We start from the raw sequence: 27,326 nt of genomic DNA, 5'->3' as shown, positions 1-27,326 counted from the left end.
TTTTGGGCGAGATCACACCCCAAATGTGTAATCCTCTTTCCTTTTAGACCTCAAAAATCTGGACAATGGCACAAATTTCGGGACTGCTGACTGGGATGGCGCATTAAATATTGTTTGTTTGTTTTATAATTTACGTTTCTTTCTTTACATTATTCAGTTTTTTTTTTTGCAATACACTTAATGGGGAGGGGGTGTTATATAGGGGGCAGGAGCATGTAGAGCGCACAATTATTATTGGTTTATTGTCATCTTGAATTTTAAGTATTATTCCATTAGAAACATTTATTGATGGCTAGAGACAACCGAAAGCTTCAGAGAGTCAGGCTGGGACGTTGGTTTGATGGATCTGAATGGAGAAGTCATTTTCTGTGTCTGCGGTTGTCCCACCCAGCTGTCAGATTGCATTACATATTGCTGCATTTTACATTCTGTGGTATTATGAGGATATTATTGGATTAGAATTTACCAAATGATAGATATCCTCCTTTAGAGGATTCTCGGCCCTGTGAAGAGTACTTACATGAGCAGCCTCAGCCATGATTGGCGTGTCCTAAGGATGGAACAGCAGCACAGAGCGGCTAAGACCTCAATTACCAGAGGTTTTTTCTTAGTCTGACGCCAAGTGAGATGTGTATCTGTTGCCTACACACAGGAGGCGGCCATTTTGTGGACAGAACCATGAGAGTGTGCGGCCTATCTGTTTTGTATGAACCAGTGACCGCAATGGCACATGAGGGACACATTACATTTTAATGTAGAAAGGGGAGACAGACATGTAGGGCTCTAAAACATTTTCATTTTTTGTCACATTTAGGGAAAAATGCGGTAAAAACCCTGTTTTCGGGGTATTTACCGCATTTCCATATGTACTAACCCCCGGCCACTGTTATCGGTGTGGAGGGTAACGCCAGAAAAACCTGGCGTTACCCTATAGAAGCCTATGGGCTTCTTACCGCATCCGGCACCTGGCGCTTCGCCAGGCCATGTTGTTCTCTGTTGCCATAGCAACCTTAACAGACAGACGCAGCAAGCTTTGGACAGCAGCCATTAGCCAACTAGCCAGAAGTACCAGCCCATGAACCCGTACCTATCGCAGGCTGTAAGAGGTCTCTGGGCAATTCACTTGCGCATTTTGATTCGGTTCCAATATAGTGAAAATTACAATGTTTAAAAAAAGAAAGCAAGAAAGAAGAAAACAAAACCCACAAGTTACCTTAAATTATTATCTATGGTTCTGCTGCCAAGGCAGAGAAACACATAAATACAACGAAGCCATGTCAGCCATATTTATTACAAGTGACCATGATCAGTGAGTAACTATGACTGAATTTCATGTGGTAATTTTTTTTAATTGTAGAACCAGAGATGATTTCTGTAGGAGAGCATTAACCTGACTGAAGTGGCAATCCCTGGGCTAATCCAGTGGTTCCCAAATTTTTTTGAATCACGGCTCCCTAGAGTATCAGCAGTGTTTTCACGGCACCCCTAAGTTTAAGTTTGTTCTTGAGAAATTCATAAAGAAAATGAATAAAATAGTAAAGTGAAGTAAACTGTGCTGACCTGTCATCCTTATGGTCTGTTATGTGGTGATGGACAGGTTTGTGCTACTGTTTGTTCACATATTTACATTACATTGACAATAAATAATTAGATTTGATGCTGAACCACCAACCTGAGGCACCTCTGCAAGTGTCCTAAGGCACCCCAGGGTGCCATGGCGCACAGTTTGGGAACCACTGGCGCTAATCCAGTATCACTAGGAACTGGTGATATATCATTGAGGCATGAGGCATTTTTGCCTCATGCATTGGGCCGAAGGTGAGGTAAGGGGGCTTACATTATGTAGTCGCCTCCACAGTCCCCCCTCCAAGGCTCTGCTCCCCATGAGGGACCTGGAGACTAGAGCGGCATCTCTGGGCCAGGTGACGCTGCCGTTTCTGGCCTCATGCTTCAGAGTTATCACAATTTACTTGTGAATTCATAGTCTGTATTCTCATGAATATTATATCAACTCACACACACAAAAAACTGCTTCTGTTGTGAGTATGGGACAAATACATTTTAATGAGCATCGCCCAGCTCTGGGTGGGGCTGTGGAGGCCGGCGTCAGGGGATGTCTGACTACAGGTCACTGGTTAGAATGTGTAGGTCACTGACTTGCTGCACCGCGTCCTGCAAATCACACAAGGAGCAGCAGAGAGATTAGTTATCCAGCATCCCCGCATGGGGAAAACATTACACGCTTTCCAGGGGGGACATGGAGGGAATGCCTATCTATCTATCTATCTATCTATCTATCTATCTATCTATCTATCTATCTATCTTATCTATCTTTCTATCTCATATCTATCTACAGTCAGGTGCATAAATATTGGGACATTGACAGAATTTTCATATTTTGCCTCTGTTCACCACCACAATGGCTTTGAAATGAAACAAACAAGATGTGCTTTAACTGCAGACTTTCAGATTTAATTTGAGGGTAATTACATCCAAATCAGGTGAACGGTGTAGGAATTACAACGGTTTCTATATGTGCCTCCCACTTTTAAAGGGGCCAAAAGTAATGAGACAAACTAAACATTCCTAAATCTAACTTTCACTTTTTAATACTTTGTTGCAAATCCTTTGCAGGCAATTACAACCTGAGGTCTGGAACGCATAGACATCACCAGACGCTGGGTTTCATCCCTGGTGATGCTCCGCCAGGCCTCTACTGCAAATGTCTTCAGTTCCTGCTTGTTCTTGGGGCATTTTGCCTTCAGTTTTGTCTTCATCAAGTGAAATGCATGCTCAATCAGATTCAGGTCAGGGGATTGACTTGGCCATTGCATAACATTCCACTTTTTAGCCTTAAAAAACTCTTTGGTTGCTTTTGCAGTATGCTTCAGGTCATTGTCAATCTGCACTGTGATGCGCCGTCCAATGAGTTCTGAAGCATTTGACTGAATATGAGCATATAATATTGCCCGAAACACTTCAGAATTCATTCTGCTGCTTTTGTCAGCAGTCACATCATCAATAAATACAAAGGAACCAGTTCCATTGGCAGCCATACATGCCCACGCCGTGACACTACCACCACCATGCTTTACTGATGAGGTGGCATGTTTTGGATAATGAGCAGTTCCTTTCCTTCTCCATACTCTTCTCTTCCCATCACTCTGGTACAAGTTGATCTTTGTCTCATCTGTCCATAGGATGTTGTTCCAGAACTGTAATGGCATTTTTAGATGTTGTTTGGCAAACTCTAATCTGGTCTTTCTGTTTTTGTGGCTCACCAATGGTTTATATCTTGTGGTGAACCCTCTATATTCACTCTGGTCTTGTCTTGATTGTTGACGTTGACACATATACACCTACCTCCTGGAGAGTGTTCTTGATTTGGCCAACTGTTGTGAAGGGGTTTTTCTTCACCAGGGAAATAATTCTTCTGTCATCCACCACAGTTGTTTTCCGTGGTCTTCCGGGTCTTTTGGTGTTGCTGAGTTCTCCGGTGCGTTCTTTCTTTTTAAGAATGTTCCAAAGAGTTGATTTGGCCACACCTAATGTTTTTGCTATCTCTCTGATGGGTTTGTTTTGATTTTTCAGCCTAATGATGGCTTGCTTCACTGATAGTGACAGCTCTTTGGATCTCATATTGAGAGTCGACAGCAACTGATTCCAAATGCAAATGTCACACCTAGAATCAACTCCAGACCTTTTACCTGCTTAATTGATAATGAAATAACGAGGGAATAGCCCACACCTGTCCATGAAATAGCTTTTGAGTTGATAGTCCCATTACTTTTGGCCCCATAAAAAGTGGGAGGCACACATAGAAACCGTTGTAATTCCTACACCGTTCACCTGATTTGGATGTAATTACCCTCAAATTAAATCTGAAAGTCTGTAGTTAAAGCACATCTTGTTTGTTTCATTTCAAAGCCATTGTGGTGGTGAATAGAGGCCAAAATATGAAAATTCTCTCAATGTCCCAATATTTATGCACCTGACATCTCATATCTATCTATCTTTCTCATAGCTATCTATCTATCTATCTATCTATCTATCTATCTATCTATCTATCTATCTATCTATCTATCTTATATCTATCTATCTATCTATCTATCTCATATCTATCTATCTATCTATCTATCTATCTATCTATCTATCTATCTATCTATTTCATGTCCATCCATCCATCCATCTCTCTTCTATTTATCTCATATCTATCTATCTATCTATCTATCTATCTATCTATCTATCTATCTATCTATCTATCTTATATCTACCTATCTCATATCTATCTATCTATCTATCTATCTATCTATCTATTATTATTATTATTATTATTATCCTTTATTTATATGGCGCCACAAGGGTTCCGCAGCGCCTTACACAGTACATAGACAAATAAGCACACAAGAAAACAGAAATTAACAGTACAAACAATACAGGACAGATACATGATGTATATATTGCTGCATAACACTTAGATAAGCAGCATGGTGTCAGCAACCAAGGGTTGGGTGCTGTTGTAAATTAGAGTATAATTAAGTGAAGAATAAGCACATGAGGGAAGAGGGCCCTGCTCGTGAGAGCTTACATTCTAAAGGAGAGGGGGCAGACAAACATGGGTGGCACAGATGGGCTAGATACAAGGGTCACAGTAATCTAACATCTATGGAAAGGTTAGTCTAAACTTAAGAGGAAAAAAACACAGAGAGTACAGAAAACTTGCACCAAGCCTCACTCTATCTATCTATCTATCTATCTATCTATCTATATCATAGCTATCTATCTATCTATCTGTCTATCTATCTATCTATCTATCTATCTATCTATCTATCTATCTATATATCTGTCTGTCTATCTATATCATAGCTATCTATCTATCTATCTATCTATCTATCTATCTATATGTCTATCTATATCATAGCTATCTATCTATCTATCTATCTATCTATCTATCTGTCTATCTATATCATAGCTATCTATCTATCTATCTATCTATCTATCTATCTATCTATCTATCTATCTATCTATCTTATCTATTTCATATCTATCTATCTAATATCTATCTAATCTATTTCATATCTATCTAATATCTATCTATCTATCTATCTATCTATCTATCTATCTATCTATCTTATCTATTTCATATCTATCTATCTAATATCTATCTATCTTATCTATTTCATATCTATCTATCTATCTATCTATCTATCTATCTATCTATCTAATATCTATCTATCTATCTATCTAATATCTATCTATCTATCTATCTATCTATCTATCTATCTATCTATCTATCTATCTATCTATCTATCTATCTATCTATCTATCCTCTTTAAAGCCTATGGAAACAGATTTGCTTCCCATGGCAGTACTGACCTCCATTACCTTTAGTTGATAATCCATTCAGTACAGTCTGTTTAAACGGATTAGACTTTTCCAGCAAGTTACCCAAGTGTTTGTGAATAGTGGGAAAAAGTACATGTTTATTTAGTGCAGTCGGCCCTTTGTCCGCCGGTTCCAGAGCAATGCGGAGCATCAGCCACTGTTTACTTTGCATTGATAAAGTGAGCAGCGATCTTGCAGCTAATTCTATTCACTGTGCATAGAGCCCCGACCTTCCCAGTGTCCCCTTTTATAGCCTGGAGAGGGGACATGGAGAATGTGCTGTTTGCAATGGAAATTTCCAATGCACCATTGAAAGTGCTGTGTACCCAGCGTAACATCATGGAGCACAGGATGAATATGTCAATCAGAGGCTCCTATCTTTAGTGGTTTCTAGGTAACTGCATTAATTACATGCTAGTGGCAATGCTGCTTTATTCATTATCATTATTATATTTATTATTATGATGATGATGATGCTGTATACTAATGGACCTGGTTCTGAGTCACATGCCATATGACATGTTGACATCCACAATATCGACATTGACATAACGCTGCCATTTTCTGAATTTTAGCTTAAAACTAACCCTAATCGCTTGTGCCGACATTGTTACTAAAGGCATGCACTATGTCGGCATTTTGAGTATGTCGACATCATATTGACGATCACATTGTGGATGTCGACATGTTACATATCATCATCTTAAACATGTCGCCACCCCAAGTGTCGACATTCAGACCATGTCGGCATTCAGGTGTCGCCATTTTTATTACCGACATTCTGCATGTCAACATGTTGGCTGGAACCCCCCTTATATGACTTTTACACCCCTACTGGGGACAGACGTATCGTAGTACTTGTAGTTCACTGTAGAAATACGCATCGTTTCTGCGATTTGCTATGAAGACAGTTTGTCTTGTTTGGTAAATCTTTGCGCTTGTCGCTCATCAGCATTACTCATTTACATATAATATGTGCGCAGTGAAAAAGAAATCTATTGAGGTGCATTCATTAAAAATAACAAGGAAATAGAGAACAAAAGCTGGGTGCACACTGGAGCGATGGGCATTAGTTCCGACATCGGAATGAATGCCCTTGAACGGGGATTACCCGTACACACTGGAACGAGTTAATGAAAGACGGAGCAATCACCGTTCCGTCCTTCATTATCTCACCAGAGGTCGCTAGCGATCAAGTCACCACATCAAATCTGGTGATGATCGCTAGGGACTGCGGGAGAAGGTAATCGCCGGTACACACTGAGCGATGTAGATGGTTTGTCATTACGAAACAGCAAATCGGACCGACATCACTCCAGTGTGTACCCAGCTAAAGGCTGTCTGCATATGGAGCTATAGCACACCTTACTGTGCCGTTCACAGGCAAAGGATTAACATTTGTAATAAGGAGCGATCAGTATTAGCAGAACCACCACCAGGGGATGCAGAGGCTTCAGGGGCCTAGGAATGACTGAAATACCATTGGTCCGTGCATGGATGCCCCTCATAATATTGCTATTGGGCCCGGCCATGTATTGTTCTGCCCCTGGGCTGTATTTCCTAAAACCGTGCTGGTTCCCTTCTGTTTCCCACCAGCAGTCTCTCCCTCTCTCTCTCTCTCCTTCCTACACACACTGTTACAATGAGATGCAGCCTCTATATTATACCTGCTCTGCCCTCTCAGTGAATTATCAGCCAGTTGCTAGCTTTTAGCTGTCCCTGCGGAGGTTCTGAAGCGGATAATCACAATAGAATCTGCATCTATTCAGACTGTAGACTTCCTGACAAGTGTCTGACAGTCTAATCTCTGTGAGGGCCACCAGTCACCACTACTGTACTGCGCTAGACTGAGACCTGCTCTTTCTCTCCTGCAACAAGTGGTCCAGCCAATTCTGCACAGCATACTCAGGGGAGACTGCTCTCACTAGAGGTCTTGCAGGTATGCTTTTCCAGCCAGCTATCCATAATGCTTGTCAGAAGGTCTAGGTGGGCCCCCAGGTCGCTCCTGGCCCCAGGAGGAAAATGCCCTCTCAAAACCCTGTCCCCAACGTGGTGTTGTGTAATGCTTAGCACGCCAAGTAGCTTAGACATGCATCTTAGGTTATGTATATCTAAAGAGAGGAAGCCGCGCTTCAGTGATCACAGCGCATATATCTTATAATAAACTACTAGGGGTATATTTACTAAAGTGCAGGGTTTATAGAAGAGATGTTGCCCATAGCAACCAATCAGATTCTGCTTAACATCTAGCACCTTCTAGACCAGGGGTTCCCAACCACGGTCCTCGAGGCACACTAACAGTCCAGGTTTTAAGGATAGCTATGCTTGAGCACAAGTGTGTTAATGAGTACTGCAGTTATTTTGATTTAAGAACCTATGCTCAGGCATGGATATCACTAAAACCTGGACTGTTAGTGTGCCTTGAGGACCGAGGTTGGGAAACACTGTTCTAGAAGATAATAGCTAGAATCTGATTGGTTGCTCTGGGCACCATCTCCACTTCTAAAAACCTGCACTTTAGTAAATACACTCCCTAGAATGTGGTTAATTTGTTTTCATACTCTGTTTTTTTTTTCTTTTTATACATTATTATACATTATTATCACTTTCATTTATTTATGTAACGCCACCATAGTACGCAGCCCTGTACAGGTAATATTTGTCATTCACATCAGTCCCTGTCCCATTGGTAACCCACAGCTTAGCTAGCGACCAGGAGGCCGCACTAAGAAAAAGGAAGCGGCCGCCCTCATTCAGAGAGAGCGATCGCTTTGTAGGACTATTGGACAGATTCACGTAATAAAGCATTGCGGCAAAATCCGTGTTTGCTCTACATGATATTTCTAATTGCAGGGCAACCGCTCCACTGAGATCTGTGAGTAAATACCCTTGTATGTGAAATGTAGTTAACCAATTCATTTCCAGGGCGGATGGAGTTAATTAGGTTTCCACACTCACTCCTCTCCCCTTGTCTCGAAAGCTTTTCTTTGAATAAACTGTGGCTGTGTTTTGGAAAAACTCTGATCTGACCACTACAAATGGATTTATGTTTCCAGCTGGGCAGTTATTTAATTTCCTCTTGGAAGTCTACAAATGTTGGCACCGCTCGCCATCTGGCTGAGCGCCAAACCCACGTAACAGTATCATTAACATGCTATATTCAGGAGTTCAAGACATTTAATAAAAGATCCATCAGGGCTTACTTTTCAGTTCGAACGCTTATTTCTACTATAATCTGCAGTAAAGGCACATGAAAGCCCCGTCTGTTATCGTATCTGCAGATCGCGTTGTAGGCGTCGGATCTGGACGGACATGTTAGGGGCTTATTTCGCATTGCAGATGGGACTTGGGCCCTCATTCAGAGCCGTACGCTCTGAGCAGAGCGCACGCTCTGAATGAGGGCCGCCCTCCATAAAAATGGAGCGTCCTCCTGGACGCTCGTATAGCTGTGGGTCACCACCCACAGCCTATACGAGCGTGCAGTTTGATGGCCGCGATGGTCGTGACCATCGCGACCATCGGAACTGCGAGCCGGAGCCTGCGCTTGAGGTTTTCAACCGCAAGGCCCGGAGTGATTTTGGCCAAAATCACTCCCACTGGGAACGCCCCGTCAGGGAGGCACGCCCCCGGCACGCCCACCAAAGGGAGCGTGCTGTCAATCAACATCGACAGCACGCCCCCCCTTTGATCAGACACAATGAGCGAAGGACTTTCCTTCGCTCGTCGCGTCTGGCGCATGCGCACGACGGAGCTCCCTCCGTCGTGCGCATGCTCAGTGCAGACCATCGGCCCACTTGTGAGCGGACAGCCGCTTGCGAGTGGGTCTGAATCAGGGCCTTGGAGCGGACATGTCACCACCATAGAACATCCAGCTAGTGACGTATGTGTGTGTGAGTATATATATATATATATATATATATATATATATATATATACAGTATATATATATATATATTGATGTATCCACATACATCTTATTTCCTTGTGCGTTAAGCAGCCCTTCTAATTGTACCGTGTCGTGGTGTGACTCGGTAGTGCTAAGCATCTTTTTGTGTGGCTTTTTACCGTTAAATACGTCTTATTCGCACAGTGATGCGAACAGGACGCACAGGCAGCTTCTGCTGATTAAAATGATATGCGGCGTGCCTATATTCTATATTCTGTGTGCGGGTTTATCTGCATGCGAAATGCTACGTTACAGTGTCAGCGGCTGTGATACTGTAACGTAGCATTTCGCATGCAGATACAGTCGCAGTCACACACAGAATATAGGCATGCCGCATATCATTTTAATCAGCAGAAGCTGCCTGTGCGTCCTATTCGCATCGCTGTGTGAGTAAGACGCATTTGAAGGTAAAAAGTTGCACGGCGGAAAGACGCTTGGCCCTGAATTGCGGCTGGGCGGCCTATCACATTGTTCATTTTCCCTCACACCTTATCTGAAGGTGGGAACTGTCTTTAAATCACCATCATCCAAGGGCAGCATGACTGGCTGAGCATGCTGGGGGTTGTAGTTCAATAGCTACAGGTTAATTTAGCCTGCAATTGACCCAGTAACATGCACTCATTTGAGTGAAATCTGCCTCATTACTTAAAAACTAGCCCCTGTGCTTTCCATTAGCCTGGGAGTCAGCGTGATGGCAGGAACATATGCAGCTTCCTATACTCAGGGATTTACCCCCCTCCCACTGCTGTTAGTGAATAAGCGCTGCTGATAATGTTGCGGGGAACAGGAAGCACGGTATGACAAGCTTGTAGCCTGACATTGAGCAGGTTAGGGAAATGGGGACACACTCTGACTCAAACACCAAGACAATGATTGATTACCTCAGGCTGGCTGCAGCTACACCGCCATTCACAACAAATCCCAACAGCTTGAAAATAACAACTTACCTTGGAGAGACTGTGGGAACATGAGGTGGACAATTCGCTCTTTGGTCAAAAAATGAGGAGAAAAGCAAACGAAGGCGCCGAATCTGCGCCTGTAGGGTTTTGTTGGGCATTTTATTCGTAAACCGAATGTAATCCAGATAACGTAGTACTAGCGTGTGCTGAGAGGAGACGTTTCCCTTCCTCCCATGCTTTATAATAACACCCCTCGCCGCTCTTCTCAAGATAATGGCTGCTTTTAAGTCACCTGACCTTGGTATGCGCATTCTACTCAAATGTTACTTATACCCCTTTCACACTGCCATCAAATAACCCGGGTTACTGCCCATGAACGCGCAGCAACCCGGGTTACTGCGCAGTGTGAAGGGACCCAGTTGAAATAACCTAGGACGAGCGACCTGGCATTTCAACTAGGGTAACGATCCAGCTCGCGGTCGAGGCGACCCGGGTCCCGTTCACTGCATAGGGAGAGCAGGCGCTTGGAGCCGCCTTAGCAATAATGCCGGGTCGGGACGCCAGTCTGAAAGGGGTCCTAGGCAGGCACCCAGGATCGACGAATGTGCAAATCCCAGGTGCGACCTGCCAATAGCTATGTGAAAGGGGTATTATTCGTTTTAAAGCACGTTGAGGGAAGTTTATGTACGATAACTCAGAGCAATGGCTTCTTGTACTTGTAGAAAGTAAAAGCAGACCAGACATTGGTTGCTGTGGGTCACAGCAACGTTTTCCTGTGCACCAATATTCAGCAATGTGCCATTATATATAGAGATGTTCTTGTGGAATTAAGGAGATACTTGGTTCAAATGTTGTGAGAGAATTTAAAGCAATTATTTTCTGGTGGCTGCTCATCGAGCCAATGCTCAACTCGCCGGGTATTCAGAACGGGATAGGTACGAGATGATGGCGTTCTGACCACTGCAATCCCATTTGCTGGGATCTTGAACGTATCCCATTCAGAACACAACACAAGTCAGTGCTGAGACAGAATACCACCTATATAAAGACTGTTTTACAAACGTTGAATCTCATTAGTGTAGGATTATCATGGCCACTAGGAGCACTGTTGCTTTGTAGTCTGTGACCGGTCACTCTCTCTAGTAATGTGACTCCTCTGTAAAGTTTGTATTATGACAGTGATGACTCAGCAACAAGAATTGTTGGTGCACAGTGAAATGCGCTTTTCTACTGACTTTCCGGATGTTGCAACGTTTTCTCAGTTCTGTCACTCAAACAAGTGCACTGATTATTTATTTTCCCTTTTTCAGCAATATAAAGACCCCAAATAATTGAATAATGCAAGTGTTGAACTGGTTTAGACAGAAAACAATTCTTATTTATTGACAGTTATTATATAGCGCGCACTTATTCTGCAGCGCTTTACAGAGAATATTTCAGCCATTCCCATTAGTCCCTGCCCCAGTGGATCTTATAATCTATATTCCCTACCACATGGATACACACATACACACATGTACAGGTTAATTTTTGTCAGAAGCCAATTCATTTGCCTATATGATTTTGGAGTGTGGGAAGAAACTCGAGCAAACACACAAACACGGGGACAACATGTAAACTCCACACATATTAGGGCATTGGTGGGTTTAGGGGCTGATTCAGGGTTGCGCACAGCTGCAACAATCCTGCTTGGAGCATCTATAGACGCCGCCATCTGTCGATACTTGCGTGCAAACTCTCTGTCAGAGTTTGGCATCCAATGTGATCTATTAAGCGTCTGATTTTGCAACCTGTTGAGCGACACGCCTGCGACACTCACATAACACACCCCTAAGGCGCACCATCTCCATGCGTCTGATTAGCCCCCTCCTACTCTCCTCCAGCGCATTTCCAATACATTTGTGATACCATGTGTCTCAGTCATTACTGTGCCTCTCTGCGTACACACTATAGGATGTATGTGATACCGTGTGTCTCAGTCATTACTGTGCCTCTCTGTGTACACACTATGGGATGTATGTGATACCGTGTGTCTCAGTCATTACTGTGCCTCTCTGCGTACACACTATGAGATGTATGTGATACCGTGTGTCTCAGTCATTACTGTGCCTCTCTGTGTACACACTATGGGATGTATGTGATACCGTGTGTCTCAGTCATTACCGTGCCTCTCTGCGTACACACTATGGGATGTATGTGATACCGTGTGTCTCAGTCATTACTGTGCCTCTCTGCGTACACACTATTGGATGTATGTGATACCGTGTGTCTCAGTCATTACTGTGCCTCTCTGCATACACACTATGAGATGTATGTGATACCGTGTGTCTCAGTCATTACTGCGCCTCTCTGTGTACACACTATGGGATGTATGTGATACCGTGTGTCTCAGTCATTACTGTGCCTCTCTGCGTACACACTATGGGATGTATGTGATACCGTGTGTCTCAGTCATTACTGCGCCTCTCTGCGTACACACTATGGGATGTATGTGATACCGTGTGTCTCAGTCATTGCTGCGCCTCTCTGCGTACACACTATGGGATGTATGTGATACCGTGTGTCTCAGTCATTACTGCGCCTCTCTGCGTACACACTATGGGATGTATGTGATACCGTGTGTCTCAGTCATTACTGCGCCTCTCTGCGTACACACTATGAGATGTATGTGATACCGTGTGTCTCAGTCATTACTGTGCCTCTCTGCGTACACACTATGGGGTGTATGTGATACCGTGTGTCTCAGTCATTACTGTGCCTCTCTGCATACACACTATGAGATGTATGTGATACCGTGTGTCGCAGTTATTACTGTGCCTCTCTGCGTACACACTATGAGATGTATGTGATACCGTGTGTCTCAGTCATTACTGTGCCTCTCTGCGTACACACTATGGGATGTATGTGATACTGTGTGTCTCAGTCATTACTGCGCCTCTCTGCGTACACACTATGGCATGTATGTGATACCGTGTGTCTCAGTCATTACTGCGCCTCTCTGCGTACACACTATGGGATGTATGTGATACCGTGTGTCTCAGTCATTACTGCGCCTCTCTGCGTACACACTATGGGATGTATGTGATACCGTGTGTCTCAGTCATTACTGCGCCTCTCTGCGTACACACTATGGGATGTATGTGATACCGTGTGTCTCAGTCATTACTGCGCCTCTCTGCATACACACTATGAGATGTATGTGATACCGTGTGTCTCAGTCATTACTGTGCCTCTCTGTGTATACAATATGGGATGTATGTGATACCGTGTGTCTCAGTCATTACTGTGCCTCTCTGCGTACACACTATGAGATGTATGTGATACCGTGTGTCTCAGTCATTTCTGTGCCTCTCTGCGTACACACTATGAGATGTATGTGATACCGTGTGTCTCAGTCATTACTGTGCCTCTCTGCGTACAAACTATGGGATGTATGTGATACCGTGTGTCTCAGTCATTACTGTGCCTCTCTGCGTACACACTATGGGATGTATGTGATACCGTGTGTCTCAGTCATTACTGTGCCTCTCTGTGTACACACTATGGGATGTATGTGATACCGTGTGTCTCAGTCATTTCTGTGCCTCTCTGCGTACACACTATGGGATGTATGTGATACCGTGTGTCTCAGTCATTACTGTACCTCTCTGCGTACACACTATGGGATGTATGTGATACCGTGTGTCTCAGGGCCTGATTCAGAGCCGCTCGTAAGCGGCCGCTCGTTCGCTCCGAGCGATGTTCGCACAACTGCGCATGCGTATGGTTTGTAATACGCATGCGCAAACCATTCATTGCGGTCGGAAATTGTGTTCGCAAAATAACAAATGCCTGCTAATTTGAGTGACAGGATGAGGCGTTTGTGGGTGGTAACAGGGGAAGGTGCTTGAAAACGGGGAGTGGAGATCCGAACGCAGGCGTGCCAAACGGTCAAAACGGGCGTTTTAAGGGTGTGCATAATTAACAAAGCAGCGTCATCGACCACGTCAGTTGGTTGCTTCTTAGCCTGAACTGTTCGCATGATTGCGGTAGGAAAATCCAACCACAAGCACTGCGAGCAGTTCAGACGCCTTTCGATGTACTCGATTAATCTAATAAATAGCGGAGATGACGTAGGATGCGAGCGGCCTGGGGGCGTTTTATATTAAAAATAGCGAGCGCATGTTTCGTTCGCTCGTTCAGACATAGAGGCGTCAACAGACCGCAAAGAGCGAGCGCTCTATTTAAATATCCGGCCCCTTTTTCTGAACGAGCAAGCGCAAATAGCGTCCTGCTCTGAATCAGGCCCTCAGTCATTACTGCGCCTCTCTGCGTACACACTATGGGATGTGTGCGATACCGTGTGTCTCAGTCATTACTGTGCCTCTCTATGGGATCTATGCGCTGCACGCGTTTTTTGGGGAATTATCACGCATGCGCATAATTGCTTATCTCCGTGAAAATTGCGATCGCAGCCTGACTTAAGGACGGCCACTTCCCCTTACTCACATCTGTACACTTGGCCAACATAGCGAAATAATCGGTAACATCGAGTAACATCGGACCCATACGCACAGTTAAGGCAGGTCAGACCTCACTCGGGAATTGCTGACTTCAGCGCACGCTATGAGGCCTCAGGAGGCATCTGGTATCACAGTGGGTAATTTATGCACGCCCCTGCTACGCCATCCCAATGCACTGGCATGCCTGCTTTTGCCTGACCCCTTCCCCTTCACCACCCCAAATGGCACTTCCTGTCAATCACTCCGCCATGGGTCTGCGTATCCTCTGCAATCACAGTCCCGAGCGCAGTGGCCAGTTCGCGCATGCACACTGCGATGCATACGCATGCGCAGTACGCAACAATCGGCCGATTGCGTGCGTATGAGGAACTGTGTTCCCTACTGAATCAGGCCCTCTGGTCTGTATCTCAGCGGTTTGTTGCATGAGCTGAGTGTGCTAGAAGCACCAGAGCAGAGAGTGACACCCCTGGCAGGAAAGAGGAACTGCACGGGTTGTGACAGGTGCAGGGTGCTAGAATGAACACTACCACTTGTTGATAGGTCCTGTTCTGATGTTCAAATTTACCGGCGCAGTTTTATGCAGGGATGTCAGGATCGCAAAACAAATAAATCGCTAGATCAAAAAAAAAGAATAATTCAGCCAGATTCCATACGTGACTTTTTTATTTGGAGAAGACTTAACGTTTCGCCTGTGTATTTTTTTATTCTTAACACAAGCACATGATAAGATCTGTCCGTGTCTACATCTCGGATTCAAAGCTTTCCGGGCTGTACTGTGCTGCCACATGTGTTATCAGTGCAGCAGGTCCGAGCGGGGTGCAGCCTGTGCTAATGCCAACCTTGGCATAGAACACGAATACGCATCACGTGCGACTGGATCTCCACATGTGTGCGGAATGGAGAGCGCCAAACTCCTGCCACGCCTGAACGTTTCCCAGTCCGAGACACCGGCTTCATCACCAGCCGCACTCAATTGGGAAAAGCATTAGCAAAAAAAAAAAATGGAAGAAAATCCAGATTCAGAGCTGGTGGCAGCAGGGGGCTGACGGATGGAAAGTGACTATAATATCCTGCGTAGGAATGTTTTTCATGTAACCTAGATGTATACGGTTTCACAACGTCAGGGAAAAATGTTTTTTTCTTTATTCTAAATGCGTCATGGACAATCTGTACGATAGAAACATTGACAACATTGTAAGTTGTGTTATGAGCGTATTATCACTTTGGCGATTTTTCTGAAGCGATAAGTAAAAGTCACAGCTGAGAATGGGCCTGATTCAGAGCCGCTCGTAAGCGGACGCTCGTTCGTTCTGACCGATGTTCGCTCATCTGCGCATGCGTACGGATTGTAATACGCATGCGCGAACCAGTCAGTGCGGCTGAAAATCGTTTGTTCGCTAAATAGCGAATGCCTGCTATTTTGAGTGACAGGAGGAGGCGTATGTGGGTGGTAACAGGGGAAGGTGCTTGAAAACGGGGAGTGGAGATCAGAACGCAGGCGTGCTTAAAGGTCAAAACGGGCGTTTTATGAGTGTGCATAATTAATACAGCAGCGTCATTAACCATGTCACTTGGTTGTTTTATAGTCAGAACTGCTCGCAATATAGTGGTAGGAAAAACCAACCACAAGAATAGCGAGCAGTTCATACGCTGGTCGATGTACTCGATTAATCTAATAAATAGCGGACATGACGTAGGATGCGAGCGGCCAGGGGGCGTATTTTTCAAAATTTCGACCGCAAGTTTTGTTTGCTCGTTCAGACTTAGAGGCGTGAACAGACCGCAAAGAGCGAACGGTTCATTTGAATAGCCACCCCTTTTTTTTTGAACGAACGACCGCAAATAGCGAGCGGCTCTGAATGAGGTCCAATGTGTAGTATATACAGTATATATATATATATATATATATATATATATATGTGACACTGTTGTTGATGGTGGTCGCATCAGAGATATTCCGCTAGTAAATAAATCTCTGGCCATTGCTGTAAAAAAAAAAATTATTTTGGGCCGACAGTTAAAAAAATGCCATAAGTATAATATTTCTCTGCGTGTGAGATCTCATAAGTAATAGAAAAATGCTCAATATTAAGGGGGAAGATTTATCAATGGACGATGTTGAACATAATTTAAAAATGCTACAAATAAATTCATAATTCACTCTCCAAACTCTCAGATCTTATATATAAAATTCATTGGTTTGTCTGTCTGTCTGGATATGCATTTGGACATCCCTGCACCGATGGGGATGAAATCAACGCGAGGTGGTCCAGTTGGATCCTGGCAAGGGTTTAAGGGGGTTCGACGCATCGGAACGTCAAATCGTGTAAAATATGTCCAAATCGTAAGTGTCCACTCACGATGCCGATGTGCGTAGTTGTGGTTCGTACATCGCATCTGTGCAATAGATAGATTTTGTGCAAGATAGGACACTATTTAGCACCATATCGTGTCCTGGAGTGCCTGCCGGGGAGAGTTCAAGGGAAATTGCTCACGATATCGCATCATGAGCACATCGTCTAGTCTGTTGGCACCTTTAAGGTCCTTGTCGGACCCTCCCATTGGTGTACGCTGGGCAGAACTTTGACCCGGGGACAAATCGTTAAAATCGTCCAGTGTGCACGCACTATGGGCCTGATTCAGAGCCGCTCGATGTTTGTGATCTGCGCATGCGCGAGCCCCGCCGAGCGACTGAAGTTCAGTCGCTGCGGGGCTCATTACAAGACGGGGCGGCTGTCGATGGTGAGTGACAGCTCGCCCAGTTTTGTAGGCGGGTAGGGGGGGTGGTTGGCCAAACGCAGTCGTTGCCTTAGGAACGCCTGGCGTTTGTGGGAGGACCTACTGACATCACAACAGATGTCAGTAGTGGACTTCCTGCTTTATTAGAGCAGGAAGTCCACTCGGCCTTGCGGAAGTCGAGACCCTACCACAGGGTCTCGTCGCAAGGCCGATGGTTGAGATTATCGTGACGGGCTCCTTGCCGCTTGCACAAGCTGTGGGAGTGCTCCCACAGCTTTGCGAGCTGCAGGAGACAAAAAAAAAACCAAAACGCCCACATTACCTGCGAGCGTTGTTCGGCACATCTTCAGATCTTTTTGTACATGCAGGAACGTATGTTAATCTTGTTAACGATTTGCCGCAGATCGTGCAGTGTGTACGCCCTACCAGACAACCTGGCAATATGGCTATATTATATAGTTAATGATCTAACCACCAAATGATGAAAGATATATCGTTTGGACGTTTGCTAGATTGCACAGTGTGTATGCACTAGATCGTTTGCCCGAGAGTTCAAGAGAAATCGTTGACAACATCGCATCGTTTACATTCGTCTAATGTGTACCTAGCTTACCTTATGGATCCTATCATCTACTAAGACGATTGTCAGCCCGTATTGTAAACAAACATATTAATGTTACATTTCAGATACAATGTACATATTTTAAAGCCTTTAGTACAGGAGTTCAAGGCTCTTCCTCTTGTACTGTGTGACATTAGCCTACGTTAATGAAACTTGCAGTCGCATTGTTTGTGTCTTAAACCCTGTACTTCTTGTAACTGAATCCGTGTTGGTGGTCTTGGAGAAAGCCCAAGAGCAGGTTTGCTTGATAATCTATAATATGGCTGCAATTAGCAGCGGTTCTCCTAGATAAAAAGGCAGATAATGAAAGTTAATGGGCCCCACGTCAGGGTCAGCCCTGAATGTTCTCCATCCGTTTTTATCTTCGCTCAAGCAGCCCCAGTGTACGGCTAACCCACAGCTTTACATCCCTTCCTGGAATAAGTAGACGCATTCTCAGCCCACGTTACATTTACAGACACACTTGGGCCAGTTAATTAAACAGATGACATAATCGGACAATTCTAGCGGCTGGGCGTTTTCTGTATATAAGTGTTCAGGTCTGGTAATGATCTAAGATGTGATGTGTATTTTAGGCGATAGACACATTTAGCTGAGATTGTTTGCGGACGTCACAGATTTTAAAGGGACTCTGGGCCTGTTTCAGCAGCGAACGCAACTGCGATTACACATGCAATCGGCCAATTTCTGCGTATGCAGTGCGCTTGCGTGAACACTCCACTGCGATCGGGACTGTGGTGGCAGTGACTACGCAGACCCATCGCAGAGTGATGACAGGGGGTACTGTTTGGGGAAGTTGACCAGGAGGGGGTGGGTAGGCGAAACGTAGGCGTGCCAGTGCGTTTGAACGCTGTTTCAGAGTCGTGCATAAATTATCCACTGTGATGCCATATGCAACTTGGACTTTCACTGCGTGCGATGAGGTTAGCAATTCCTGAGTAAGGTCAGGGCTTGTGCAAGTGTGTGTAAGGCTCCGATGGTACTCGAAGTTACCGATGGTTTTGCAGTCTTGCTAAGCATTACGGATGTGTGTAAGGTAAGGTGGGCGTCCTTATGTTGGCTGCGACGGCATAGCGATCGCAGAGGATTAGTATATCTTCTCAGTGAGACTGTGTGCGTAATCGCTATTGCAATCGCAGTTGCAATCCATACTGAGGGCCTAATTCAGACCCGCTCGCGAACGCTGAGCGCTCGCAAGCGGGTCGAAGTTAGCCCAGTGTGCATGCGCACGACAGAGGCGGCTCCGTCGTGCGCATGCGCTAGACCCGGATAGCGACGGACAAGCCGTCGCTATGGGTCTCGCTACAAAAGGGTGTGCTGTCGATGGTGAGCGACAGCAGGCCCCCTTTGGTGGGCGTGCTGGGGGCGTGGCTGCCCAGACGGAGGCGTTCCCGTGGGAACGCCTACCGTCTGGGGCCGGCCCGACTGATATCAAAAGTGATGTCAGTGGGAGTGCTCTCGGCTCAAATAGAGCCGAAAGCACTCCAGGGCTTGCGGCAATGAGACCCTACCATAAGGGTCTCGTCGCAAGCCCGATGGTCGCGATGGTCTTGACCACCGCGACCATCTTCCTGGCCGCTCGCTATAGCTGTGGGTGGTCACCTGCAGGTTAGACACATTTATACATTTGAACATATCGCAGTGTTTTGTTCTTATTATCATATAGAAATGTCAAAAGGCCGACTATAAACTAAACAACAGCAACGTTACAAGGACTTTATATTGCCCAAGATTATACAGTTTACAGGTGCACCAGCCAGATGTCACAGATCTGAAACTAATTATCATTCAATTGTGGCAGATTTGGCTAAATTTGTTTAAAATACAACACATATGTTTTATACTTCATTTATAATTTGTTGAAATGTCCCTTTCTGTGTTTTGTTTCCGGGTGATGGGATAACTGGATGGTATTTCAGTGTGACAGGTGGCTTAGGACGGTTTCGGCACAATCCCCTCTTTGTGACATGAAGGTTCAAGTGATGATGTCATATTTCTGCAGTAAAATCCACCCCCACTCAGTGTGATCCCCTGGCCCCCTGCATGTGACTAATAGTGGCAGTGGATTCCCATTGGAAGCGCTTTTTGCTAATCACATGCTCTTCTGGCAGTCTCAGGAGGAGGTGTTTTCTGCCCCTGGGACTGCCAGTCCAGACCAGCTAGCAGAGGGCGCATCCAATGGGAAGCCTCTCCCCTGCTATTAGGGCCGCCCTACCTGCAGCTGAAGCAGTCCCTAGAAGCCGGCTCGCTGTTTTGTGCACATGCCCGGGAGCAAGGGGGCGTCTTTGCTTACTTTAGTTTAGTTCCCCTGCAGAAAGAGGTCAAGGGCCACCATTAAATATGACTGTAGAAAAGCAGAGTACTTCCGATATATCCTAAATTGACAATAATAACTGTAGGTGGACAGAGTGTAATAGAATCATAATATTTTGGGGATCATATTATGAAATGACCATTCTATATGTACAAGTGCTGTCCCATATCTAAAAGCAAGCTGATTGCATGAGGTGATGCTATAGGACAGTGGTGAGGAACCTTTTTTTCTGCCGAGGACCATTTTGTGATATATAACACGGAGGAGGGGTCACAATCGCCAGTGATCAGAGCAATGCCATGAGCATCCTGAGGATGCTCCAGGGAGCTGTAAGGGCAGCGATGTGACCGTCTGAAGCATCCTAAGGACGCTCCAGGCGGCACTGCTGCATAGGTTCTGGCTGCAGGGGGCCATTCTAGGCACCCTGCTAGCCAGATGAGGCTTGCAGAAAAAAGCTCCCGAGGGCCAGACTAAATGATTCCGGGGGCTTTATACGGCCTGAGCTTCCCCATCCCTGCTATAGAATGTAAGTTTGCAAGCTGGGCGAGTGCCACTGTCACGGCTTTTGAACACCCTACATGCCCCCTAATTCACCCATAAATCCCCAATACATTGTGCATTAGAGTTTTCAGCCACATACCCACAATTAAGAGCAAACACTGGGCCTGATTCAGAGCTCGCTCTGAATCAGGGCCCTCCTACTTTTTTTGGAGCTATAGTGAGCGTCCATGATGATGGTCGCGATGGTCTTGACCATCGCGACCATCGGGCTTGTGACGGAGACCCTGCGGTAGGGTCTCGCTGCCGCAAGCCCTGGAGTGATTTTGGCTCTGTCAGAGCCAAAATCACTCCCACTGACATCACTAGTGATGTCAGTGGGGCCGGCTTGAGACGGTAGGCGTTCCCATGGGAACGCCTCCGTCTGGCAGGCACAGCCCCGGCACGCCCACTAAAGGGGGCGTGCTGTCAATCAACATCGTCAGCACGCCCCCTTTGGTGCGAGACCCGGAGCGATGGAGAGCCCGTCGCTCGCCGGGTATCGTGCATGCGCACGACGGAGATCCCTCCGTCGCGCGCAAGCGCAGTGGGGGAACATCGACCCTTTTGCGAGCGTACTGCCGCTCATGAGCGGGTCTGAATGACCCCCTCTGTACATAAATCTTTATAAACAAATAAGAAATAAAAAACCTGTTTAGCTATATTTTGCCTCCATACGCTGCTGTATCCCATTGCAGAATACTATCATGTGCAATAATTGGTTTAGGGCTTGTTTGTTAATTACATAGAGGCAGGATTTTCTAAATACAAAAACTAGCAGTGTTTTTTGAATTCATTTATTTTGAAACACTGAGTATAAGGTCGGTACAAGTCGCTGCGCACAGAGTGAGAATAAAACTGGAGGTAAGAATAATATAGGTCAGTATTGTTACCTTGATATCACTACTGTTTGTACGAGAAGTTTCTCTTTTTCTTACTGTGAAAATATGTTGTGGGGCGAAATTCTTGGTAGGGACCGAGGGGCCTTCCCTTGTGTGTAGTGTTTATTAAAGTCCCAGCAAATGGATTTTCCTTCCAGTAAGTTCAAAGCCTGAGGAGAGAGGATTGGAATGATACTTCTGAGAGATCTGAGGAGACCCCGCTGTCCTGGCAGGGGGTAGTTACAGATATAGTGATCAATAGAGAAATGAATTGACGGGTGGGTTTGTTTTGGCTGATTTATTAAAGCTGATTGTGTCACTGTCTTTGCCTGAGCTAGATGTTCCTGCACACACGGCGATCCAGCTGGATCTGTTCCACGTGGACTGAGCCAATCGGACATATTTGGACGTATCTGGTTGTTCGGTAGATTCGCAAAACTAACAAGCCACAATGGCCCTCATTCAGACCCACTCGCGAGCGGCTGTCCGCTCGCAAGTGGGTCGATGGTCTGCACTTCGCATGCGCACGACGGAGGGACTTTCCTTCACTCGGAGTGTCTCATCAAAGGGGGCGTGCTGTCGATTTTGACTGACAGCACGCCCCCTTTGGTGGGCGTACCGGGGGCGTGCTTGCCAGACGGAGGCGTTCCCAAGGGAACGCCTACCGTCTGAAGCCGGCCCCACTGACATCACTAGTGATGTCAGTGGGAGTGATTTTGGCTCTGATAGAGCCAAAATCACTCCTGGCCTTGCGGTTGAAAACCTCAACCGCAGGCTGTTGCTCGCAGTGGCGATGACCATCTTGACCATCGCGACCATCATCCTGCACGCTCGTATATGCTGTGGGTGGTGACCCACAGCTATACGAGCGTCCAGGAGGACGCTCCATATTAATGGAGGAGGGCCCTGATTCAGAGCGAGCGCTCTGGTCAGAGCGTCCGGCTCTGAATCAGGGCCAATGTTTCCTGTATCCCAATAACCACAAACCGGCTGTATTGTTCAATATACACCATGCTTATGCCCAATACAGATGTCTCCTCATAAACTGAGCGTCTTTACGCCAAATGGCTAAAGAGGGCCGGCGCGACCGAGACGAGTAGCGTACCGTATTTGTTCTTTCAACTTTGCATCTTAGTCGCATCGCAGACGCAGCAAAAAGCAGCTTGCAGTGTTCCAGAGCGGCCGGACTGCAACTTTAACTGCGCAGGCATTGGATTTACACACGTACAGATGAAGCACCGGTGATCTTTACGTAAGAAAAAGTTGTGGTCGCTGCATCGGAGCCCTTTACACAGATTCAGACTCAGTCGCACACACAGATGTGCAAATGTCACAAACCTCGGCGTACACTAGCCAAGTACTTTTAATTATGCAAATCATTTTTAGCAAGAAAGACACTGAGCACATGGGTCCTGAGAGGGGATGTAGTTGCCGGCGGTCTCAATACCGACATCGGTATCCCAACAAGGGACTTAAGATAGGCATCAAAATACCGCTGCCTATCTTAATCCCGACGCCGGAACGCCAAAGGACGCCAGTCCGAACTAAGTAAGCCCAGGGCGCCCTTAGCGTTAGCCGTGGGGGGGAGGGACGGTTAGGTTTAGGGCACGTAGCGGGGTTAGGTTTTGGAGGGGGGTTAGGCACCCCTAGGGTGGAAGGTTAGGCACCACTGGGGGGGGGGGTTAGGGCTAGGCACTTAGGTTTAGGCACTAATGGGGAGGTTTAGGGTGCGGGGTAGGGAGGGTTAGGCTACAAAAGGGGACGGTTAGGGGGGAAGGGGGGAGGGGAAGTATACTTACCTGACACCTGTCGGAACAGCAACCATTGGTATGCCGCTGTCGGTATTCTGACAGGAGACATCCTGACAGCGGGCATTACATACCCATTCCGCTGAGAGGAGCTATTTGGCAACACTTGAGCCACAGTATAAAAGGACACATCTGTACCTTCAGATTTTTATTTGATCACCCACATGCTACGATTTCAGGTCATCTCGCTCCAAAACAGCCAGATTGGTCATCAAAATCTCTGCACATTTATTATATATACATGCATTACAGTAGTTGAGTCTCTTATATTTTTCTTTACTGATTTGTTATAAGCAAAGTAAAATAAAAAAACATTTACTAATATATACTTGGCCATACTAAAATGAGCATAGAATTTTGAAGGACCCATTCTAAACTGGGGACTGGCCTCGCTCTTTCCTGACATGGAATTAATTAATAAAAAGTACTTCAGTACAGTTTCTAGAAGTCTCTGTCCTGGATGACCCCCAGTTGTAGGTGATACACATATCAGTCATGGAAAGAATCTCATGTATGAACTAGAGATGTGCAGTTCGTGTTTTCCTGAAAACTGAACACACCAGAACTTTGGGGTTTCGAGTCGATTCAAGTCCCGGCTGGGAGTAGAACCGAGTCTTGGGTGTGCTGTAAGTTCGGAACTCTGATTTAAAAACTGAATTTCGGGTTTGGATTGCATGTAACATGTCCAAATTCCATGATTTTAGCTGTTTTTATCAATATTAATGAAATCCAAAACCAAGCCAAAATACTGGAGGGTGGTTTTACCAAAACTAGAACATTTGAGGGTGGTTTTGCCAAAACTGGGGGTCCGCGCCTGTCTCCAACGGGGGATGGGGAGGTTAGGTTTACGCACCAGGGGGGAAGGTTAGGCTTAAGCCTAACCTTAAGCGGGGTGGGAGAGGGGGAGGGTTAGGATACTGACCGACAAGTGTCTGTCGGAATCCCGAGCACTGGCATCAAGTACCCAACCCAACTGATCAGATGTATCAAATTAACTAGGAGTAAATCTTGTCGACATGTAATGCGCTTATGAAATCTGTAACTCATTGCTCTACTTCTAATATAATTATCCATACGCAATAAAACAAATGGCCCTATTTTCTATTGCACAGTAAAGCATAACAACCAGGTGGTCCTCTGGTAAGCAAGCAGCTTCATCTGTCGAGGTCAGATATTTCCCTGTAGCTTTGCACTCGGAAAAGAAAAAATCCAGGGCCATCTCGCGCAATTCCTAATGCTGCAGGGGCATGCGAATAACTTCTGACCTCATATGAAGGCACTGATTGGCCCAGTGAGCAGGGGAGCCTGCATTGAACAGCCGAACAAAACGGCCTTGTCCTGATTTTCCTGCGGTGCCTCGGATAGAGGGTTTTTTTTTTTTTTTTTTTGCAATTCACAAGGAAAAAGACCCAGTTCTCAAAGGCTGTTGGGTGAGATATTGTTTAGTGAGAAAAAAGCTCTTTTTCCAAAGAAGCCGGGGCCCCCGTTGATTTACTGACCTTGTTGAAAAGGCTAGCGGAGGCAGAATGTCCCTTCGGGTTAAGTGAAGGCAGGTGTTCTAAGCGCATGATAAGCTTTTCCTCAGCAAAGTACAAAAAAATATCTCGTTTCCTGCCTGAGGAGAACTGGGATCTTAGTGTATTCACCAGCTTGTCATGCATTAAAAACAATTAAAGAGCCATTTGGCCAGGGCCTCGCAGTGCATTGTCCTGGTAGCCAAATTTACAGCTGTAAATTATTTAATGGGTAAAAGGACTCAGTAAGTAATTACGTGTGGGTGACACGGCCTATTGTCAGGTACGGAACACAGAGCTCCAATATTAAACACCTCAGTCACGGCAGTGGGGGCTCTGTTAGTGTGTGTGTGGGGAGGGGCGAATGGGGGGATGAGCCATGTTACCCTGTAATTACATCTCTGCACTTTGTTAATATGACTCTCTTAGTGGGACTCCAATTGTTTAGTGGCAGATTATTAACTGACTGGTGGCATAATTATTTTAAGGGCATCTGTCAGTAGATAACATTACAACTGTACTAGAATCCCCAAACAATGTCTAACCTAAAGCCCACACTGCTTTACAATGTTACCTCAGTAAATAGTGAGGCCTAAGGAGTGACACTGATGCAGTAGGGATCATTGATCCCTATGAGTACGCGTCTCTGCAGAATAATGCCTAGTGCAGAGGTTCCCAAACTCGGTCCTCAAGGCACCCTAACACTCTAGGTTTTGAGGATATCCAAGGTTGAGCACAGATGGTTAAATCAAAAGACTGAGGTACTAATTAAGTGACCTGTGCCCAAGCATGGATATCCTTAAAACCTGGACCGTTAGGGTGTCTTGAGGACCAAGTTTAGAAACCTCTGGCCTAGTGGTTCAGCATCTTTTATCCATAAGACAGGATGTGGCATGGGCAGCTTAAAGCAACCCCTGCGTCACGTGCTTAGGCTGCTTTTAGATTTTCCTGCTCACTGTATAGCATACTTGATGACTTTTGGGGATAGCCAATGGGCAAGTGCGGTGCCGATAATTGGTAACGTGATACCTTGACTTGCATCATCACGACTCCGCTCTCCACCTATGTAATTATGTTGCGAATTGCTACATCACACTGCCATGGAGCAGGTCCATTACAGCACTTTTTGCAGTGAATCACATCATCAAGCCTACTTTAGGGCTCCCTCCCCTCATGGGAGTCAGGGAGAGCTTCCCAAAACTCATCAGTTACCTGGACAATCCGGGAGGTTTCAGTATAATTTCACATTTAAGTAGCATAAAATTATTTTACCTCAGACAGGTTTAAAGTGTATTTGTCATTTACACACAGACGGCAGCCATTTTGTGCTCGGAACCGATATTCATTAGATTGTGTTCAATTAATTCAGCAGGCTCCGGTGACATTGATGTTGACGGAGTCTTGCCATTCGCTAGTAATCAGTGATGTCACTGCATCTGAGCGAAGTGATAGGTTGCGTTCTCTCTTACACTGGTTCAACCCAGAAAATGGATGACCCAGCGTGTGAGCTGTTGGTGGTTTATATCAGTCAGTTTTTGCACAGTGTCATCAAGTAGATCAGAACGGATTGGTTTGATATGTTCACTCTGTCATGTGCAAACAAAGCAGATGACGTATGAGTCGCACTACCCATGCATCAAGTTCCGTTACCGTTGTCGTTCGCAGTGATTGACAGGCAGGGACCATTGGTGGTGACCCAAACGCAGACGCGTCGTGACTGTTTTCAGTTTCCCATATGCCCTAAAAAGGGCACCAGCATCTCCGTTCTGGCGGTTGCATTCTGCGCAACCATATGGTTACTCAGAAGGACGATAATCGTCTGATCTGCGACCGAGATGCGCCTCTATACGCAGTTGCTTGGAATTGCGAAACCGCAGGTGGGCGTCTCATTACAAATCCCGAAGGCTGCGACATTGGCATATGATCACCCAGCTGCTGTGTAAATATAGCGTTAGCGTACATCTCTGAATCAGCCCCAAGTTTGCAATCTGTGTGTAGTCTTATTACATGAGAAATCAAGGAGCAACTCAGTGACTGATAGCAGAGGACAACAACTTTATTTTTTTGCCAAATATACATCTTTAGGGATGGTGTTAACAAAACAGCCAATCAGATTCTGTCATTTTGCTAGTAATGAAAGCAAACAATTGGTTGGTTGCTATGGGTTACAGTGAAGCAC

At 45.6% G+C, this 27,326-nt stretch overlaps 1 protein-coding gene and 1 long non-coding RNA gene across 3 annotated transcripts in view; one reads left to right on the top strand and one right to left on the bottom strand.

The window, feature by feature from the left end:
* LOC148505685 (uncharacterized) overlaps positions 1 to 25,187 on the bottom strand; it is a 32,589-nt gene extending 7,402 nt beyond the window's left edge. The window contains exons 1-2 of the long non-coding RNA XR_015869856.1: positions 25,133 to 25,187; positions 21,838 to 21,995 (exon numbers count right to left, since the gene is read on the bottom strand). This is a non-coding gene — a long non-coding RNA (uncharacterized LOC148505685). The remainder of the gene's footprint in view (positions 1 to 21,837; positions 21,996 to 25,132) is intronic.
* Positions 1 to 27,326, top strand: part of ROR1 (ROR family WNT receptor 1) — a 328,168-nt gene that overhangs the window by 19,264 nt on the left and 281,578 nt on the right. The gene's annotated exons all lie outside the window — the stretch shown is intronic.

Source organism: Taudactylus pleione, unplaced genomic scaffold (assembly GCF_031769625.1).
Source record: "Taudactylus pleione unplaced genomic scaffold, aTauple2 ptg000442l, whole genome shotgun sequence".
NCBI lineage: Eukaryota > Metazoa > Chordata > Amphibia > Anura > Myobatrachidae > Taudactylus > Taudactylus pleione.
Note: the sequence above shows the minus strand (reverse complement) of the source record. Positions and strands in the feature narration are given on the sequence as shown.